This window comes from Mastigoproctus giganteus, chromosome 9, assembly GCF_048544385.1.
Source record: "Mastigoproctus giganteus isolate SK-2022 chromosome 9, ASM4854438v1, whole genome shotgun sequence".
Classification (NCBI taxonomy): Eukaryota; Metazoa; Arthropoda; class Arachnida; order Uropygi; family Thelyphonidae; genus Mastigoproctus; species Mastigoproctus giganteus.
The window spans coordinates 31,333,827-31,351,299 of record NC_143583.1 but is presented as its reverse complement, the minus strand read 5'-3'; the positions used below and the strand labels follow the sequence as shown (position 1 = coordinate 31,351,299).

The window sequence follows — 17,473 nt, the reverse complement described above, 5'->3', positions numbered from 1 at the left end:
TATTTCATACTTTTCTGAACTACACTACAACACAAAAACAATAATTCTGAATATACCATAACAAGTCGATCATAATGTATTATGAAGGATTTGGATACAATATGGCAGAATGCATGTGAACGTGTGCAGAGAAGGGCAACAAGACTGAAAAGTAAACAAAGGAAGAGTGCTCTTAAACAAGAAAGGCTTCAGTTCTGCAAATTGCAGCATCTGGAGACTAGGCACCTGCAAGATCTGAACGAGGTGTTTAAAGGTATTTAATGGATTGAGTAAGGCTCAATTTTGATGGCATTCTTCCTCTTGCTGAGATTACACAAGAGGCATAAATTGAAATTGACGAAGGATGGTTGCAAGATAGACATGCAGAAGTTTGCCTTCAGCCAGCAGATAGTTGCTTCTTGAAACAAACTTCCATCTCTTCTTGTAAAAGTGGGTAGTTTGAATAAATTTATGGAAGAACTAGACAAATTCTTGGAGGGGATTGTTTGGTGAGGTGGGTAGGTTTTTTTTTTTTTTTTTTTTGCTAATGCTGTATAACCTTGCTTTCCTAACGCTATTTGCCATTACTAATACTAAAACCTCAATAATTTGAGCCAATACTGGAAAAGAGTAATCTGAATTACTGAAAAGTACAAATTATAGAATATAATTTTGTACAAATATTTTTTAGTTGTAGTTCATTCATAAAATCAAGAACATTCACAGTCTAGCAAAATATGTAATGTAGATGATATTAGGACACACAGATATGACAAAAAAGAGAAAGAATCATAAGAAAATTAAAAAATGAAAAGTATAAAATAATGTTTATATGTGAAACAAAATTGAATATAAAGTTAAAATCAAACAGAATGTGAATAACACAAATTGTTAAAAAAAATTAATTTGTTAAATATTAATAACTGCAAACTGAACCATATACACACAGCCTTTCATCAATCATATTGTATTTTTTGAAGAAACTGGACATTTTACATGTCCATTTCGTTCCAATGATTTCCTGTAGTACTGCTAATTTCATTGTGCATAAAAATTTTTTTGAATTCCCATCATAATTAGAAAATTTAATAAGAGTATCAAAGCAACTTCCACTTCATGTAATTTAACTTTTACTTCTTCACTTTCTTCGTCTTCAATTCCAGCTTCGCCTACAGATTCTTGCACTGCTTCTATTGTATTGAGCAGCAGCCTAGAGAGCAGACTGCTGGGGATTTCAAGGGCTGCTGGAAGTCATCATAGAACAAGTAAATAACGGGTAGTTAACTATGTTAGATTAACTAAGAGTAAGAACAGATGCATGTATATTTGCATGTACACCAATGCTAATATACATGCATTTGAATTTGAAGTACTGATCAAGACATCACAGGCAGATATTGTTGGGATATCAGAGACATGGTATCACACAGATACAGGCAGTGCAGAATTGGAATTTGGAGAGTACAATGTGTACAGAAAGGATAGGCAGGATATAGTTAAGAACACAAAATCTAAGGAAGTACATCTCCAGTTGATATGGGTGAATAGTGCAATGTTGAGTCAGTTTGGTGTGATAAGCACTGGGAGAGGGAAAATGAGATTAGGAATGTATTAAAGGCCTAATGACTTTGATGAATGAACAATTGTGCACAAAAATAGAGTGGGCCAGTAAATCAGAATGTCTTGGGGGATTTTAACTTTCCAGATATTGACTGGAACTTGTGGGTTGGTCACTTGCACACAAGTAAGACTTTTGTGGATTTATTGGAGGATTGTTTTCTACAGCAACATGTTCGAAGGGAAACCACATGCAGTAATACTCTTGATCTGATTATCAGCAGTGATTATTCATGCAATAAGAATTTGCAGATAAAGGAACCAATAGGTCACAGTGATCACATTGTACTGACGTCAGATTTACTTAATGATGTAACTACCATCAAGGGTAAAGGAAAGGGTTTTTGTAAAGGTGACTACAGTGGTCTCAGACAGTTTTTAAATTCTATACAGTGGGATCAAATGATGATGTTTAATCTTGCAAGCTACTAGGCTTTTCACTGAGAAATATTGTTCAAGATTTAGACCTAAATGGATGTCAGATGAACTAATGAGGCTCATGGCAGAGAAGAAAAATGTGTGGGATGCATATAAATTATCTGGTGACACAGAAGCCTATGGCAGATATAAGATAGTCAGTAATCAAGTCACAAAGGAGGTTAGTCAAGCGAAGGCTGATTACAAGAAATCCTTGGCAAAGGATGCAAAGAAAAACAACAGACTCCTTTACTTATATAAACTCTAGAAGGAAGGGGATGAATCAGATTGGTCCACTTCATGTTGGTGGTTTGACTGTTGATGATCCTGCTCAGATAGCTGACAAACTAAATGAGTATTTTGCATCTACATTCACACTTGAGGAATTCTGTAAGGAAGAGGAAGAGAGAAGTTTACTAAACTCTTACAGGGAGCTAAATGATTTTGTAATAAAGGAGAGCAGAGTGTAGGAGAAATTGTTGAAGTTAAATATAAGGAAGGCACCTGGGGTGGATGGAATCTATACAATTATATTGAAGGAGGCAGTGAGGGAAGTTAGGAAACCCTCAGCCATAATTATGAGCATCCTTAGATTCAGGGGTGGTCCCCAAGGACTAGAGATATGTAAATATATCTCCAATTCACAAAGGGGATTCAAAGGTTGATACAAATAATTATAGGCCTATTAGTTTAACTTCTGTTATGGGGAAAATAATGGAGTCACTGGTTAAAGAAGTGATGCAGGATCACCTAGACAAGACTGCAGTAATAGTTCAGACACTGCAGTAATAGTTCAGCATGGGTTTGTTAAGAGGGAGTCTTGTCTGACCAATCTGAATGGATACTACGATGTGGTCACAAAGGAACTGGATACACTTGGATTTCAGGAAAGCTTTTCATTCTGTCGCACATGGAAGACTGCTATACAAATTGGAGCAGTATGGCATTAAGGGCAAGTTGTGTGGACTAATGTTATTAATGGATTCCCCCTGGGTTCGGTGCTGGTCCCACTGTTGTTTTGTGTATTTATCAATGATATTGATGAAGGTATATCAGGCTTAATGTCCAAGTTTGCAGATGATACAAAGATTGGCAGGGTTGTTAATGACAGTAAAGACAGTATGCTAGTGCAACAGAATCTATAAAAGTTAGGCAGATGGGCTGAGAAGTGGCAACTAAAGTATAATGTTGACAAATGCAAAGTACTACATATGGGCAGTACCCAACTGTGTGGTACTACACTCAAGGAGGTGGAGAATAAAAAAGACCTGGGGATAATTGTGCAGTCAGACATGAACTTCTCTGAGCAGTGCAGACAGGCTGCTAGAGCAGGTCATGGAGTTTTGTCAATGATATATAGGAATTTTTCTAGCATAGACAAGGAGGTGATTATCCTCTTGTTTAAGGCAATGGTCAAGTTACACCTTGAGTATTGCATACGGGTCTGGAGGCCTCATTTCAGGAAGGATGTAAAGTTGCTAAAACGAGTACAGAGAAGGGCAACAAGATTGGTGAGAGGAACAAAGGGGTGCTCTTACCAAGAGAAGCTTAAGTTCTGGCATCTGAAGATAGGCCTGCGAGGTGATCTCATTAAGGTCTATAAGGTCTTGAATGGTTTGAGCAGGTTCAACACTGATGGAATACTTCAGCTTGCTCAGATTAAGAACCTGAGGGGGCATAGATTCAAACCGAGGAAAGACAGTTGTAAAATAGATATGCAGAAGTTTGTCTTTAGCCAGCAATTAGCTGATTGCTGAAACAGACTTCCATCCGTTGTTGTGGAAGTTGATAGCTTAAATAAATTTGAGGCTGAACTATACCAAACAATTGGAGTGACCAGGTGGTTGAAATGGGAAGGTTTTTTTTTTTTTTGGCTAATGCTATATAAGCTTGCTTTCTTGCATCACATGCCTCAACTAACGCTAAATCTTTCCTGCATAAACTGCTACTTCTGCTTTTGTTACCAAAAGACATAGCAGTTGATATCATAATAAATTGATACTTCTTCGGTAGTAGAAGTTTATTATGATATAAACTTCTACTATATCATGGTAGAAGTTAATGTCATATCATATCCAGCCATATCATAATCTCCTAGCCATGTTCTTACATCTCCCAAATTAATATCCTTTTTCAAAACTGCTGTGCAACACATTTTCACACACATCATCACTGATTCCAATTTAAATCAGTAAGAACATTATCATCTGACAGCTTTTCCGTATTGTATTCTGCTTTACATTTTTATAATTTTTAATATTGGCCACTGCCAATGTCAAATCATATAAAACCAAACACTTTTCAATTGTTTCTCTGATATTCATTAGGTGAGTATGACTTCCTGATCCTTAGGTTATAGATTTGTGGTACTGGAAGAAAAGGTACCTAATAATGCAATTTTTGCTTGATAAAATATTAGTGAAAGGATATATAGGTCCATTGTTGAATAATAACAATACCTTAATTTTATAATTGCATTTAGTTTTCCCTTTTGAATAGTTTTAATTCTTTTACAAAATTATTGTGAAACTATTTTGAAAAGGTTTGGGTAGCAGTAATCCCAGAATAACGCATCAACTGTGGGGTACACATTCACAACAGTGTTGAATGAAAAAGAACTGGGAATAATGATGCAGTCAGACATGAAGTTCTCTGAGCAGCCCAGACGGGCTGCTAATACAGCTCATAGGGATTTTTCAGTGATATACAAGAATTTTTCCAGCAGGGTTAAAGAGATGATTATCCTGTTGTATAAGGCAATGGTTAGACATCTTGAGTAATGCAAACAGGTCTGGAGACCTAATTTTAGGAAGGATGTGGCAATTAGATTGGTGGACAGGGTACTAATCAATGTCCATATGAAGAATGGATGAAAGAGAACCAGTAAAATGAACAAATGATGGATATTTTCACTCTGAAGTGAAACAAGGAACCAGGGAGTCACAAATATAAAAATTTGAAGGGTAACAGAAAGCTGGATCTCATGAAGTTTACCTTTGGGCAGCATGTTAGATCATTGGGATAAACTAACTGCCATGATGCACAAAACAGAGGGCGGTCTGGTGTAAAGAGGAACTGAATAGCCACTTTTTTTTGGCAATGTAGAAAATATAAATAATTAGATTTTTTGATTTTTTTTTTTTTTTTTTTTTCAGAATGCAGAAAAACCATCCGCTGTCTTGCATCACTTTACCTAATCCTACATTCTAAATAATGGCTTCCTGTACATTCGGAATTCTTGAAACACATATGCAAATCTTGAAAATATTTTCATGATCTGAGTTTGTTTGCTTGTTTTAGAGTTTTATGGCGCATTAGCATCTAAGGCTATAATGCGCCAAGTCAAAAGGATGTAGAATATAAAATTATTTCTATATATTATTGTAAAAGAATATACGATATAAAACGTTCATATAACATAAAACAATAAAAATATTCTAGATAGAATTATTTAGATTAATAAGTTGTAAAAACTTAAAAATAGCTGACACGTTGTCATTGTCCGATAAAATCTGTCTGAGTGTATAAGGTTCAGACAGACAGATGGCTAAAACAAACGGCGTTCATTATAAAAAGACGGATATTCAATTAAAATATGACGGACTGTTAAAATGGTGTCACAATTTCTACACATAGGACGATCGTCTGCCCTCAGCAGATAGCAATGTGTCAAGTGACAATGTCCTATGCGGAGCCGAGATAGAACAACTTCCTCTTTTCGGTTCCTGCGCAGACTAGACTGCCAATGTTCAATTACAGGCTTAATCTCATATAACTTGTTTGTAGTCTGTCCGTGCCATGAGTGTTGCCATTGGGATACCAGTTTCTTTCGAATTACTGGCCTGTAGTCTGTATAGGGGACTAACAGGCAAGAGTTAAATAGGTTCGCTGATTTGGCTGCAGTGTCTGCCAAATCATTTCCTGAGATCCCAATGTGGCCTGGGATCCAGCAGAAACGAACATCAAATTTGAATTCTGCAAGGAAGTGCAGCTTCTGCAGTATCCGGGTCAGGACAGGATGAGGGTTGAACCTCATCGATGATAAAGCCTGCAATGAACTCAGAGAATCGGTATACATAATATATTTTTTGTGGTGGGTGGTTTGTATACGATCTACGGCTAGCTCAACCGCATGCAGCTCTGCAGTGAACACACTGCATTCTTTGGAGACCTGCTCAGATACCGTGGTGTCTAGGAAAACAGCTGCAGATCCGACAGACATTTCTGACCTCGAGCCATCTGTGTAGATGGGCAAGAAGTCAGCATGTTCCGAGCGTTCTGCTAAAAAGAGCTGCAGGTAGAGGGTGGATGAAGTATTGTCCTTTCTCCAATTGTTAAGGGAGAAGTTGCAGTTTGGGACACGAGCATGCCAGGGTGGAAAAGGTTACCCTGGTGATGGGGCAACATTGTCTAATGTGATGTTCAAATCATTGAGTAGCCTTTGGATACGAATACCGAATGGTTGATTGGCAGTCTGGCGAATGTTGTACAGATTTTCCCAACGTGGCTCAAAAACAGGTGTCCACGTCAGATGGTCTGGCAGGGATTTCAGTTTCAAAGCATACTGTAGAGACAACTGTTTCCTGCGAAGGGATAACGAGGGCTCATTCGCTTCGACATAGAGGCTATGGACAGGAGAAGTTCGAAATGCTCCAGTGGCAATACGGATCACCTGATGGTGGATGGGATCCAGCCATCGGAGTACACTGAGTCTAGAGGATGCGTATACCTGGCACCCGTAATCTAACTTGGATCGTACGAGTGCACGATAGAGGCACAAAAGGGTACATCGGTCAGCGCCCCAAGAATGTGAGGAGATTGCACGTAGGATATTCAAACCTCTCGTGCACTTCGCACGTAGCTGACGGATGCGTTCTAGAAAGGTCAGCTTTTTATCGAATATAAGCCCCAAAAATCTAGTCTCAGGTACTACTGGGATAGCATTTTGTCCAAGCCTCAGTTCAGGTTCAGGGTGAAGATTGCGCTTTCTGCAAAAATGCAGGCAAACAGTCTTTTGTGGAGAGAACCTGAACCCGTTATTCGTTGCCCACGAGTTCAAATGGTCAATGGCACGTTGCAGTTGCCTCTCAATTACCCTCATGTTGCAGGAATGACAGAATATGCTAAAATCGTCAACATAGAGGGCACAGTTTACAGTTGGAGAAAGTTGTTCTGTGATGGAATTCACTTTAATGGCAAAAAGCGTGACACTTAAAACAGATCGTTGAAGTACTCCCTACTCTTGGCTAAAAGAGCGAGAGAGAGTAGATCCTACATGGACTTGAAAAGAACTGTGACATAAGAAGTTTTTAATAAAATTGGCGAGATTACCTCTAAGGCCGATGCTGTAGAGGTCTTTTAAAATTCCAAATCTCCAAGTTGTGTCATAAGCTTTTTCCATATCAAAGAACACTGACACCAGGTGTTCTCGTTTTAAAAAGGCATCTCGAATGGACGTTTCGAGCCTGATTAAATGGTCCCAAGTTGACCTATTCCTACGGAAGCAGCACTGAAATCTGGAGAGGAATCCATTAGCCTCCAAATACCATATAAGGCGAGCATTGACCATTCTCTCCAGAATTTTGCACAGAAAGCTAGTCAGGGCAATAGGACGGTAGTTCGTTGGGATTTTAGGATCCTTTCCTGGCTTAGGAAAGGCAAGCACGATTGCCTTATGCCAGGAATCCGGAAACTGCTCTTCCTGAAATATTCTGTTATATAGAAAAAGCAGTTGGTCCATGGATTTTGCAGACAGATGTTTGATCATATCATAATGGATAAGATCTGGTCCAGCAGCACTTGCCTTGGTAAGAGTTAGAGCTGTTTCTAACTCTTCCGTGGTAAAGGGCCCGTTATAGGGATGAGATCTTTTAGATTTAAAGTTAATTGGCTGCTTTTCAAGTTTATCTTTCCAGACCAGAAATTCTGGGGAGTAAGCAGATGTTGACGAGATGGCAGAAAAGGTCTCCCCAAGAACATTGGCTATTGCAGTTGGGTCTGCAATAAACATCCATTACACTCCAGGACCCATGATCTGAGTAATGAATATTAATAGCCCATGACATAGCAGTTTTATCCTTTGATTTAGACCAAGCTAGCTGAACTGAAGGCAAATCCTTGTTAGTTCATGTTGACAGATTTGATTTTATCTGTGAGCGTAATTTTTAATAAATCATCTGTCTTCATAGTTTGCTCAATGAGTCAAATTACCATGTACCCTGTTCCTGGCTTCATATTTTCTGATATTATCATATACATTCTAATCCAGAATGTGTGGGATTCCCCTAGACAATACCAACGAAGTAGAGTATCAGATATAAACCTCACTATCTTTGCCCACAGATGTAAAAGGCATGATTTTATCCTAACTTGTTTGCCTCAAACCTTCATATAGGCCTTGTTAATGAGGCCTATATGAAGATAAAGGATAATTCATTTTAGAGAGGTAAGAGTGACCAAATCCTTAGAGATAATTTGTCTAATGAACTATTTTTTTAATTACTTATTATGATTTCCATTATTATGCAGTGTTAATTGAAACTGTGATGTATAAACAAATTCATAAATCCAGGAATTTCATGAAAGAACAAAATAATAAGTAAAGGGAAAGGGGGGGGGATATAGTAGCAATTTTATGCTTAATTTGAATGAGAGAAATATCCATCAACATTTGAAACTGCAAGTTTAGAATTTCAGAAAGTGATTCTAAATTTTCTTTAACTGTTCTGTCCCCATGAGGACCATGTGTACAGATATGTAAGCTGAGCATAGCACAAAGGTGTCTAAATAAAGGGGAGCACCATCTGGAGTTGAATAGTTTACAAATTTTTGAAATTAAAATAATTAAAAATGTGAATGATTATTCTTGTTTTTGTTTGTACTTTACTATAACGTACGCTACTAACAGTGACTAGTCTATTACACTGTCATCTAAAATTTGTTTTCAGCCACAAATTATAAGCAACAGAATGACAAACATTTTAATAAATCATTTTATCAGATTTTTTTTGTATGAAGTGTTAGAACATGGGTTTTCGTTAATTACAAAGTATATTTTTTATATGTTCATTGATATTACAAAATATATTAAAATAATTGTCAACAATTATCAATTATTATTTTTTTGAGGGAAGGATGCCAATAAGACCTTGCACAAAGGCACCTCATAAGCACAGGGCATTCCTATTCCCATCATTCAAACCACTATGGGTATAGAGGAAACCCTTGAAGAATTCCCAGATAAAAAACACTGTTGAAATTCTTGCAGCATCGCCAATCTACAAGGCTACATATGGTCATTTCAATTGAATTTAAATTTTAACAGTGTTTTTAAACGCTGTTAAATACCTAGTGACATTACAAAAATGTTAAAATGTCAATAGTTATAGGTGTAAGGTTAAATTATTTAGATGTGCAGTCAGTGCTGTGAAACAAATTTTTTAAAATCATGTATCATATATTTTTTGTAATGAACACATTCATTACAAAAACTGAGCAGTACTAGTAACTATGTTCTAGTAATGTACACTGAGTGGAGAGAAATCATGGGATACCTACCTAGTAGTGGGTAGGCCTACCTTTCACCTGGATAAGGGTAGCCACATGGTGAGGCATTGAGTCCACTAGTTCATGAAAGCGTTCCACAAGTATTTCCATCCACTGTCCATACTTCCATCGCATTCCTGGGTGGAGGATCCAAAGCTTGAACAGACCTTTCTACAGCATCCCAAAGATGCTCCACAGGGTTCGTGTCCGGTGCATGGGGAGTCCATTCCATGGTGGTAAAATCTGCAGAATGCTCTTTCGAACCATATTCTAGTCAATGCATCTCTGTGGGGAGGCGCATTGTCCTGCTGGAAGAGTCCATTGCCCTGTGAATGCACAATGACCAAGAAGGGATGCAGATGGTTTGCAAGGATGGACACGTAACCTGGACCATTCAGAGATGCGTCTAGCCGTACCAGAGGTCCCAACATGTGCCAATTGAACAGCCTCAGACCTACCATCTACCTGCCTGAACAGTTCCTTGTTGACGTGACGGGTGCATAGCTTCATGCAGTTTCTGCCATATACCCACCCTCCTGTCCACTCAAGATAACTGGAAATGGGACTCACCGGATCAGGAGACCTGTCTCCAATCGTAAAAGGCCCAGTGCCAATGTTCTTTTACTCAGTTGAATTGTAGAGTCCTGTGTCGTAGTGTTAACAATGGGACTGTGGGGTGCATTGGCAACTCCCATAACCTATTGTGGTTAATGATCGCCTGATGGTGTTGGTGGAAACATTTCTGGCACCTCCTTCGTTGAAGTCAGTGGTGATCTGTGCCACTATCACTCTCCAGTTGGTTGAAACAATGGGAGACAGGCATACAACCACGTTCATCCCGCCATCTTTCTCTGCCCACAGCACTGTCCACAATCAGATGTTATTCCAGAAATGGCTCATTCCCGATACACTCTTAATACTGTCGAACAGGGATAGTGCAATTTCTGTACCACCTCCAGGATAGAGTGACCCATGCATCGGGCACCACTATCATCCCTCTTTCAAAGTCGGTTAAGTCACAACTTTTATCCATACTGACATCGAATTACCATCTACACGAATGCAGTGTACCTATATATACCTGCCAAGTGGTGGGTTTGTCCACTAGCGAGAGGGGTGACAGCATCGTGTTGCCCAGGAACAAGGTATCCCATTAATTCTGTCCTTTCAGTGTATATCATGGAATAAACATCACGTATTTGGAGAACCATGTTGACACTGTCTTTATTCAGTCTAGTATGATACCTGCTCTTTGCATCTTCCTCAATTATATCTAAAGTTATGCACTACTAATAAGAGTATTGCTGCCATATATAACAAGGCAGTTATATCCAGGGTTGCCAGGTGACCTTATCAAAAAAAAAAAAAAGACAGCTACTGGTTAAAAATATCTGCATCTTCCAGTTTTATTTATCATCCACAGGTTCCATACATTCATGCTAATTACTTCAAAGTACATAACTTGCTGGATGGTTACTAGGAGTTTTGGCACACACAAAAAAAAGTTTTCCATGGGGTGAGAGGTAATGACTGGAATCCTGATTTTCCCAATTTGTCCAGATTTTGGACAATGTCCCAGAGTCACCAAAGAAGTTTCAAGGACACTGCTTTGTCCCAATTTTAATGCAAATTATTTTTCTGAACTGGTGCTTTTGTAATCATGTTCAGTAAGTATGAATTTAAATGAAGTGGTATATTGTGGTTCAAACTTCCTCCAGATGGTGGTCCAGAGATTGTCCATTAGGCCAGTGTTTCTCAATCTTTTTACTCTCGTGGCACATTTTCCAAAGAAGAAAAATTTCGCGGCACACCTACGTAGTCATAGAAGAAGAAATTTCTAAATTTCGCAGCACACTTGGAAAATTTTGCGGCACACCCTTTGAGAAACACTGCATTAGGCTAACAAGTTGCAAGTAACAAACAACCAGTTTTGCTACTAGCTTTAACATTCTGCATCATGATTTTGTAATGAAAACAAATATCAAATTTTGCTTTAAACCAGGAAAATCTACAACATAGATTTATAAATGTACAAAACATTTAAAACAGTTCATGGTGATGAAAAGTTAAGTAATACCAGTGTGTTTGAATTGTATAAATGGTTAAAAGATGAACATGAGGATGATTGCAATGACCCAAAGTGTGGGCTTCAGTCAACCTCTCAAAATGAGGATAGAGTTACAAAAGTTCAGGAAATTGAGACTGAGAGATTGTTGTTTGACCCTCAGCACGATGGCTGATGAGTTGGATATGAATAAGGAGATGATTTGTCAAATTCTGCATGAAGAGCTAAGGAAAAGGAAGGTCTGTGCAAAATTTGTGCCACACAGCCTCATGGATGAGCAGAAGCAACAATGAGTGTCATCATGTGAAGGCTTCATTCAGACTTGTCAAAACAATCCCAATTTCTCTGACTTTATTGTCGTCACTGGAGATTAGTGGTGAATGTTTCAGTATGACAGAGATAAAGTGTCAGAACATGCAGTGGACTTCAAAATCATAACCAAGGCCCAAAAAAGTTTAATTTACATAAATCCAGGATCAAAACAATGCTGATCGTGTTTTTAAACACGATCAGCATTGTTTTGTGTGATTCACAAGAAATCTGTACCTATAAAGGAGAGTTAATGCTTCATTCTACATAAAGGTGCTTCAAAGATTACTAAAGCACATTTTGCAGATGAGGCTACAATTTCGAGAGAGAGAGAGAGAGAGAGAGAGAGAGAGAGAGAGAGAGAGAGAGAGAGAGAGAGAGAGAGAGAGTCAGCTGACTCTTGCTGCACTACAATGCTCCTGCCCATTCTGCACTGTTATGAAGACTTTCTGATGAAACATGGCATTGTACAGATCAACCATCTGCCCTACTCTCTTGATCTTTCCCAAGGTGAAAACTGACCTCAAAGGAAAGAGATTTCAGGATGTTGGGGACAAAGAAAAAAGTAAATCCTGTAATGAACATCATTTCTTTGAGATGCCTTTGCTAACTCTTTTCAGAAACGTGCAGAAAGGCATAATAAGTGCATTCAATCAGGTGGTGATTACTTTGAAAAAATAAAATAAAACCATTTTTGAGCTCCTTCACTATGCATTCTTTTTATTGCCCCAGCCCAGGAACTTTATTGCCAAATCTCAGATCATGAATTATATTACATATATAATTCAGATATTTTTTCTGAATTATATGATGTTCAAATTAATGGTATATAATTTTGTTAATCTAACAGAAATTTACAAATAAAAAAATTTAAAAAGCATCAATACAAACTATATTCTACTAGCTCATAAATTACTGATTATGCTGTATTGTACTGTTTTTGCACCTTAAATAATCAATCAAGCAGAAGCCTCTTGTAATTATTGATAAAACAGCAACAAAGATTTTCTCCTCATTCGGTAAAATACCTATATGTAAATATATTGATAACAAAAAATATTCATAAAACAGACAATTACAAAAAAAAAAAAAAAAATTTACCCTGATAAGTTGAATGCATGCCATTTTTAAGTAGTGGGAATGGTGGTCATGCTGCTATAAAGGCTTACTTAAAATAAAAATAAAAAAACAAGCAACGCTGCAGACACACAACTCCAAATTCTGCCCTCTCCCACAAGATACTCACAAAACAGGCCCATCCTGTTCTTTAACAATTTAAAAACCATATGAACCAACAAAAGGTTTCTGAAATTTCAGACACCTTTCAGTGGCACATCTGATGGCACTGTAGTTTGCAACTGCAATATTGTCACTTCAAACTATTGGCAATGCCTGGATGCAAAGAGTAAAAGCTGCTGCCCATTAGGCACTTCAGATCACAACTTGGTGATTGTCTCTTCTCCAATGGAACCTTTATCTCATGGCTATTCCCAACCTCTGTTGGTTGGCATTACAAGAATGCAAAATGGGATGACCTGCGAGACTTCTTTTCTTCTTTTCCTTGGTCGAATTACTGTTTTAAAACTTCTGATGTCAACATTTGCTCAGATCGTGTCAGTGAAATTATTCTTGAAGGAAAGGAATCTTTTATCCCACACTCCACTTTAAAATCTCATCCTTTATCTTCCAATAAATATGCTAAGGCTGTTCAAGAGAAGAATGTTGCATATCGTAAATGGCTTGTTTCTAATCCTTCAGTTTAATTTTCTGCCTACACCAAAACTCGCAACAATTGTAAAGCAGTTATTAATCAGTCCAAACTAGAGTTTGAACAGGCTAAGAGTAGAAAACTTGCTTCCTGCCCTAAGGGTAGCCGAGAATTCTGGTCTCTTGCCAAAGCTATTGGCCGCAACTTTTGCCCATCTCTGCTCCCACCTCTGTCCAAACCAGATGGTTCTGTTGTCACTTCAGCCAAGGATAAAGCTGACCTGCTAGCATCCCATTTTTCTTCCAGCTCATGTATTAATGATCTTGGTAAAACACCTCCAACCATTCCCAACACGCTCCATTCAATGCCTCCTGTGGTCATCCGTCAAAAGGATGTCAGAAGGATTTTGATGAAGCTTGATGCTAAGAAAGCTCCAGGTCCAGATGGTATTTCTCTACTTGTTCTCAAAACCTCTGCTCCTGAACTTACTCCTATTACTAATTCAATGGAAAGGTTCGGCGAAACACAAGTAGTTGCTCTTGATATCTCAAAGGCTTTCAATCATGTTTGGCATAAAGGTCTTCTAAACAAGCTTCCACCTTATGGTTTGCCAACTGTTTTTGGTTTTCCTGTTTTCTCTCTAATCGCTCACTGAGGGTGATGGTAGATGGCTCTGTCTTCTAACTTCTCCACTAATGTCAGTGTCCCCCAAGGTTCAGTTCTTTCCCCCACTCTTTTCCTCTTGTATATTAATGACCTTCTTCCATTGACTGGATATCCTATCCATAGTTTTGCCGATGATAGCAGATTGCATTGCACTTTCCATTTTGAGAAACATTGTCCTACTCAATCAGCTTCAACTTCTCGAAAATCTGCTACTAATTCCTTAAATGCCGATCTTCAGGTAATTCTCCAGTGGGGCAAAGACAACTTAGTTGATTTCAACCCTTCTAAAACTCAGTCTTATCTTATATCTCGCAAAAAGGATTCTTCTGCTCCTATGCTTATCTTTGGTAACACTCCGATTTCTAGGCAAAATGATATATCTCTTTTGGGGATTACCCAGACTTCTAATCTCTCCTGGCACAAGCACATTACAAATATTGCTTCTTCTGCATCTAAAAAACTTGGTTTTCTCTTTTGCTCTCGGCGTTACTTTTCTTCCATACAGCTGCTCACTCTGTATAAATCGCAAATCCTCCCTGCCATGGAATATTGTTCCCACATCTGGGGTGGTGCCCCCAAAACCTCTTTCAGGCTTCTTGATTCCATTCAGAAGAGGGCAGTTAGGTTAATTAATGATCCATCTCTAACAGAGTCTCTCCACTAGCTGTCTCATAGACGTACTGTTTCTGCTGCATGCCTCTTCTACAGATACTTCCATGGGCACTGTTCTTCTGAATTGGCTTCTATAATTCCTGCTCTCTCTTTCAAAACAGTCCGAACACATGCCACCACCAGCCAACATCCATTTACTGTCCAACTTCAAACTCACAGAACCAACTTTTCATCTTCCTCGTTTGAATGAACATTCAACTGCCGTTTTCTGGAACAACCTTCCTTCATACGTATTTCCTGAAAATTACAGTCTACAGAAGTTAAAGTCCAATGTCAACAAATATCTTCTTTCGTCCTCTCAACCTCCAACCCTAGCACGGTACTAAGTACAGTCAGTCCTCATATAGCACGATAGTTGTGTTCCTAGAAACCCTCGTGCAATGCAAAATCGTGCAATATAAACAACAGGCCCTATGGGTAAAATAGGGTTAGGTGCCGACCACCCAAGATCGAACACACATTTGTAACCAAAACATTACCAAACACAATAAATGATCGTAATAAAACATTGCTAATGCTTTTGCTTCTATCGTAAGCAAACTTGTTTTTTGTTTGATTTTCTATCCAAACAGTTGACAGCCGTTGCATCTGTATAAGGCAATGGTCAGGCCACGCCTTGAGTACTGCGTACAGGTCTGGAGGCCTCATTTTAGGACGGATGTAGATTTACTTAAGTGTGTACAGAGAAGGGCAACAAGATTGGTGAGGGAAATGAAGGGATCCTCTTACCAAGAGAGGCTTAAGTTCTGCAAATTGCAGTGGCTGGAGACTAGGCACCTGTGCGGTGATCTGATTGAGGTGTATAAGGCCTTGAATGGGTTGAGCACACTGAATTCTGATGGGATCCTTCCACTTTTTAAGACATGAACCTAAGGGGGCATAAATTCAAATTAAGAAAAGACAGATGTAGAATAGATGTGTGGGAATTTGCCTTTAGCCAGCGGGTGGTTAATTGCTGGAACAAACTGCCATTTGTCGTTGTGGAAGTTGATAGGTTGAATAAATTTAAGGAGGAACTGGACAGGCATTTGGAGGGAATGGTGTGATTTTTTTTTTTTTTTTTTTTTGGCTGATGCTGCATAAGCTCATACACTTGCTTTCTTGCATCGCATGCCACTAGTACTACTACTATCTCTTCCAATTCTTTATGTCTTAATCTAATGGATTTTAATTACACTTTGAGTTGTTCCTGCTATGAAGGTTGTTTTTATTTTCTCCGCATTCTTTGTAATTCTCGACGTTGCCTCATTTGGGTCTGTAGCACGTGCAATATCACATGGTCTTTCATTTCGCTCAAAGCGTTTCACAGTTTCATATTTTTTTGCTATCGACAGTGGCAGACTGGCCATAAGCCTTACAGGGGAAACCCCGGTGGGCCGGAGGCCGGTGTGATTTTGGCCATAAACCGTAATATGAGGCCACTATAAATTTTCCCGGGTAAGAATTTTTGACGCAGTCTGCCTCTGTTTATCGATATTGCTTTTTTTCTATCTGAATCTGTAGTGTGCACCAGGACGCTTCCTTTTCACACCTTTTAAGTATTTTACTCATTTTTAGGGAATAAAGCACAATTACAAAATGAGGAGGCACGCTTAATACACATAACAAAGCTGCGCGCATGTAGCAACTGAATAAACAACACCGTAAAGGCAGAGATACACTATTAACACCTCACATTTTACTAAAGCACATTTCTAGGGGTTACTACCATAAAACAATAAAAACAATTTCCAGTTGCGTTTCTGCTAGTGGAATCTGTTATAAACTGGTAGTAAACTCAATCTAATTGCATTTGCGATTATACCGATAGCTGGAATTGTGTTGGTTTTTACGTTATTATGGTGAAATGTGTTTCCCCTTCACTGATATAAAACACAAATACATTTTCAGAATCTTCCCTTCATTCCTATCGTGTTGCGTTCAGTTGGGGTAATTCCGCGTTCGACTACCATTTCTTGTAAACACAAAGGCGAATCGTGCATAAGCGAATTCGGTTCGTGTTATATAAGATATCGTTCCCCTATTTATAAATCGTGTATGATCAAATTCGTGTAATGTAAACACGTGTTATACGAGGACTGACTGTATATAGGTTCTAATACCTCTCGTGTTTGGGGATTACATAAAAAAAAAAAAAAAGTAAACTATTATTTTGCTTCTTGTCAGGTGGATGTAGGTAACGTGAGCCATGGTTAAACAGTCGTCACTACAAATTCTTCAAAAAAAATTGATTATTTTTTTTTTATATATAAAACAGTCTTCCAATGAAGAATAGAGTAAAAAAAAATTAAAGTGCTACCAGGCTTTTCTCACCCATTTCCTTGGTGTTGCTAAGAAGAATGATTACCATTCTTTAAAAAATTTATTCAAATAATTCAATACCCAAAAGGTGGTTGTTTGTTAATTGCCAAAGCAACAGAGGCTATGATGTGTCTATAATGCCCTTTATTCTTCAGTTGTATCTGCTGTCTGATGGATGAAAAACCCAAGTTTAT

General features: G+C 38.3%; 1 protein-coding gene across 1 annotated transcript in view; it reads right to left on the bottom strand.

Moving 5' to 3' along the window:
• The window catches only part of LOC150080133 (uncharacterized), a 348,537-nt gene that overhangs the window by 285,994 nt on the left and 45,070 nt on the right, over positions 1-17,473 (bottom strand). The window lies entirely within an intron of this gene.